Source organism: Schistocerca piceifrons, unplaced genomic scaffold (genome assembly GCF_021461385.2).
Source record: "Schistocerca piceifrons isolate TAMUIC-IGC-003096 unplaced genomic scaffold, iqSchPice1.1 HiC_scaffold_936, whole genome shotgun sequence".
NCBI classification, from domain to species: Eukaryota; Metazoa; Arthropoda; class Insecta; order Orthoptera; family Acrididae; genus Schistocerca; species Schistocerca piceifrons.
Genome location: NW_025729208.1, coordinates 3,762,320 through 3,767,319, shown reverse-complemented (window position 1 = coordinate 3,767,319; position 5,000 = coordinate 3,762,320). Strand labels below are relative to the sequence as shown.

At 54.0% G+C, this 5,000-nt stretch overlaps 1 non-coding gene across 1 annotated transcript in view; it reads right to left on the bottom strand.

Moving 5' to 3' along the window:
• LOC124772155 overlaps positions 1 to 1,221 on the bottom strand; it is a 1,909-nt gene extending 688 nt beyond the window's left edge. Inside the window, exon 1 of the ribosomal RNA XR_007013825.1 lies at positions 1 to 1,221. This exon is cut by the window's left edge and continues 688 nt beyond it. This is a non-coding gene — a ribosomal RNA (small subunit ribosomal RNA).
• Positions 1,222 to 5,000: the final 3,779 nt, after the last annotated feature.

Below are 5,000 nucleotides of genomic sequence, written 5' to 3'. Positions count from 1 at the left end.
GCAACCATACTTCCCCCGGAACCCAAAAGCTTTGGTTTCCCGGAGGCTGCCCGCCGAGTCATCGGAGGAACTGCGGCGGATCGCTGGCTGGCATCGTTTATGGTTAGAACTAGGGCGGTATCTGATCGCCTTCGAACCTCTAACTTTCGTTCTTGATTAATGAAAACATACTTGGCAAATGCTTTCGCTTCTGTTCGTCTTGCGACGATCCAAGAATTTCACCTCTAACGTCGCAATACGAATGCCCCCGCCTGTCCCTATTAATCATTACCTCGGGTTCCGAAAACCAACAAAATAGAACCGAGGTCCTATTCCATTATTCCATGCACACAGTATTCAGGCGGGCTTGCCTGCTTTAAGCACTCTAATTTGTTCAAAGTAAACGTGCCGGCCCACCGAGACACTCAATAAAGAGCACCCTGGTAGGATTTCAACGGGGTCCGCCTCGGGACGCACGAGCACGCACGGGGCGGTCGCACGCCTTCGGCTCGCCCCACCGGCAGGACGTCCCACGATACATGCCAGTTAAACACCGACGGGCGGTGAACCAACAGCGTGGGACACAAATCCAACTACGAGCTTTTTAACCGCAACAACTTTAATATACGCTATTGGAGCTGGAATTACCGCGGCTGCTGGCACCAGACTTGCCCTCCAATAGATACTCGTTAAAGGATTTAAAGTGTACTCATTCCGATTACGGGGCCTCGGATGAGTCCCGTATCGTTATTTTTCGTCACTACCTCCCCGTGCCGGGAGTGGGTAATTTGCGCGCCTGCTGCCTTCCTTGGATGTGGTAGCCGTTTCTCAGGCTCCCTCTCCGGAATCGAACCCTGATTCCCCGTTACCCGTTACAACCATGGTAGGCGCAGAACCTACCATCGACAGTTGATAAGGCAGACATTTGAAAGATGCGTCGCCGGTACGAGGACCGTGCGATCAGCCCAAAGTTATTCAGAGTCACCAAGGCAAACGGACCGGACGAGCCGACCGATTGGTTTTGATCTAATAAAAGCGTCCCTTCCATCTCTGGTCGGGACTCTGTTTGCATGTATTAGCTCTAGAATTACCACAGTTATCCAAGTAACGTGGGTACGATCTAAGGAACCATAACTGATTTAATGAGCCATTCGCGGTTTCACCTTAATGCGGCTTGTACTGAGACATGCATGGCTTAATCTTTGAGACAAGCATATGACTACTGGCAGGATCAACCAGGGAGCTGCGTCAACTAGAGCTGAGCAGCCGGCCGCCCGGGAGTGTGTCCCGGGGGCCCGCGCGAACACGCAAGCGTCCGCTCAATCATTCTGCAAACAGGAGGAGGCTGAGCTCCCCTGCACAATACACCTCGAAACCCTCTCAGGTCCCGGCGGCGCGCAGCGCCGTCCCAAGTACTTGGTCGGGTTCGAGAGAGGCGCAATCGCCCGGAGTTAGGCGAGTAGACGCTTTCGGTGCGACCACCCGTGCTCCCAACTGAGCTTGCCGCTGCCGACAGAGGCCCGGGAGCGTGCTGTCGTGGCATTGCCGGCGGGAGACAACACGCGCCACCTACGGTGACCGGCAGCTCCAACGCCAGCGCCACAGAAGGACAAAAGCCCCACTTGGGTGCCGAAGCGAACTCTCCCAGCACAGCGCACACGCCAACACATCCGCACAGCTGCGATACAAACCACCAGCGAGAACCGCTGGGGCGACCGAGCAGCAGACGGCGTCGCGGCGCCGAGCGCCGGGCGGCGGCGCATCCTCAACGCACACAGTCCTCAATCGGACCAGCACACTGCAGATGTCCACCGCGCTTCGCACCGGGCCCGCGAGGACCTACTTTGGCCGCACGGCGCCGCGCGCAGGGTGCGCCGGCGCGCAGCTGCGACGCCTGCCGCGTCCGTCGGCCGGCGCGCCTGCCACTGGCCGCCCCCACCAGCCGGCTGTAGCGCGTGCGCCCACGCACCGCGCGGCCAGCACGCCGGGAGGCGCCCCCTCACCGGCCGGGGACGGTCCCACCCAGCCACCGCCGCGTATCGCTTCACACCCAGATGCCGTTCAGTTTCGTCGGCATGGTGGGTATCGCTGGAACAACCGGTTAGTACCTCAACCTATCGTCGCCATCACCGATTCACCCCTAGCGAGAACAACCGCACCACAACGGGTTACCATTTCTTCATTTGCGTAACTTCACCAGAAAACGTAGGCGTCCATCGCCATTTGCAACTTCAACCATTATTGCATGCCTGTGTCAGGTGTCACGCCACACTACGTCTGCCCACATACACGCAACAAAATGTGCACGCCTAGACAATACGTGGAAGGTGGCCCCCGTACGTATGCGATGTCCATTGCTCGAACGACTGTCAACCGGCTTCTGTAGCATGTCGCAGATATGGAACGCGCTGCACCATGCCATCACGGTGTGTGAGGAGAGACGACTAGGTCCGAATACATCAACAGACAGCTCATGCTGATCGCCATCCACGGCGTCCGTTCCTCCCACACGTCTCTATGGCGTACCACACTGCAATCCAGCTCTCATAGGGAGACGACACGTAGCTGCGTGCACAATATTTGCACTGTATGGTCCGCCGTTTTTGGGCGCAGTCGTTGTACGGTCACACATGTGCCACGATGTATCATTCAGTACATAAGGACGAATGTGCAGTACAGATTGTGGTTCACGCGTACGACATCAGCGGACAGTTGACACAGGCCGCACCACAACGTAGCCTGCGTACGTCGCATGCGAAGGGCATTGAACATGCAAACTTGTCACCAACCACCTTGCGAAGGCAGGGGGCAAGGTGGGGACGTGGGGAGAGGTGGGGGGGGGGGGGGGCGGCATGTACGCCCTGCTGCCATCCACATTACAGTGTACAGCAGGAGCATGTGGAAAGTCAGCAAGACTTGCAAGGTGTTTAACATGAAGCGATACACAGGGGAGCGGGCAGTGCGAGTAGCGAACTATATTGCGAGGGTTGCGGGTGGGCAACACTACACTAATTGAACGAGTCGTATAACAATTACAGAGCAGGTTTAGGCGACAACGTGGGTTACGATAGGCGACAACGTGGGTTACGTTAGGGGACAACGTGGGTTACGTTAGGGGACAACGTGGGTTACGTTAGGGGACAACGTGGGTTACGTTAGGGGACAACGTGGGTTACGTTAGGGGACAACGTGGGTTACGTTAGGGGACAACGTGGGTTACGTTAGGGGACAACGTGGGTTAGGTTAAGGCACAACATGGGTTAGGTTAAGGCACAACATGGGTTAGGTTAAGGCACAACATGGGTTAGGTTAAGGCACAACATGGGTTAGGTTAAGGCACAACATGGGTTAGGTTACGGCACAACATGGGTTAGGTTAAGGCACAACATGGGTTAGGTTAGGGGACAACATGGGTTAGGTTAGGGGACAACATGGGTTAGGTTAAGGCACAACATGGGTTAGGTTAAGGCACAACATGGGTTAGGTTAGGGGACAACATGGGTTAGGTTAGGGCACAACATGGGTTAGGTTAGGGGACAACATGGGTTAGGTTACGGGACAACATGGGTTAGGTTAGGGGACAACATGGGTTAGGTTAGGGGACAACATGGGTTAGGTTAGGGGACAACATGGGTTAGGTTAGGGGACAACATGGGTTAGGTTAGGGGACAACATGGGTTAGGTTAGGGGACAACATGGGTTAGGTTAAGGCACAACATGGGTTAGGTTAGGGGACAACATGGGTTAGGTTAGGGGACAACATGGGTTAGGTTAGGGGACAACATGGGTTAGGTTAGGGGACAACATGGGTTAGGTTAGGGGACAACATGGGTTAGGTTAAGGCACAACATGGGTTAGGTTAGGGCACAACATGGGTTAGGTTAGGGCACAACATGGGTTAGGTTAGGGCACAACATGGGTTAGGTTAGGGGACAACATGGGTTAGGTTAGGGGACAACATGGGTTAGGTTAGGGGACAACATGGGTTAGGTTAGGGGACAACATGGGTTAGGTTAGGGGACAACATGGGTTAGGTTAGGGGACAACATGGGTTAGGTTAGGGGACAACATGGGTTAGGTTAGGGGACAACATGGGTTAGGTTAGGGGACAACATGGGTTAGGTTAGGGGACAACATGGGTTAGGTTAAGGCACAACATGGGTTAGGTTAAGGCACAACATGGGTTAGGTTAGGGGACAACATGGGTTAGGTTAGGGGACAACATGGGTTAGGTTAGGGGACAACATGGGTTAGGTTAAGGCACAACATGGGTTAGGTTAGGGGACAACATGGGTTAGGTTAAGGCACAACATGGGTTAGGTTAGGGGACAACATGGGTTAGGTTAGGGGACAACATGGGTTAGGTTAAGGCACAACATGGGTTAGGTTAAGGCACAACATGGGTTAGGTTAAGGCACAACATGGGTTAGGTTAGGGGACAACATGGGTTAGGTTAGGGGACAACTTGGGTTAGGTTAGGGGACAACATGGGTTAGGTTAAGGCACAACATGGGTTAGGTTAAGGCACAACATGGGTTAGGTTAGGGGACAACATGGGTTAGGTTAGGGGACAACATGGGTTAGGTTAGGGGACAACATGGGTTAGGTTAAGGCACAACATGGGTTAGGTTAGGGGACAACATGGGTTAGGTTAAGGCACAACATGGGTTAGGTTAGGGGACAACATGGGTTAGGTTAGGGGACAACATGGGTTAGGTTAAGGCACAACATGGGTTAGGTTAAGGCACAACATGGGTTAGGTTAAGGGACAACATGGGTTAGGTTAGGGGACAACTTGGGTTAGGTTAGGGGACAACATGGGTTAGGTTAAGGCACAACATGGGTTAGGTTAAGGCACAACATGGGTTAGGTTAAGGTACAACATGGGTTAGGTTAAGGTACAACATGGGTTAGGTTAGGTTACACGTTGTTGTAAGGAAAGGTGTGGGGGGGGGGGGGGGGCGGGGCGGCAGGTTCGTTGATAGTGATTATAGTAAGTGAATGCTTGTGACATGATGAGA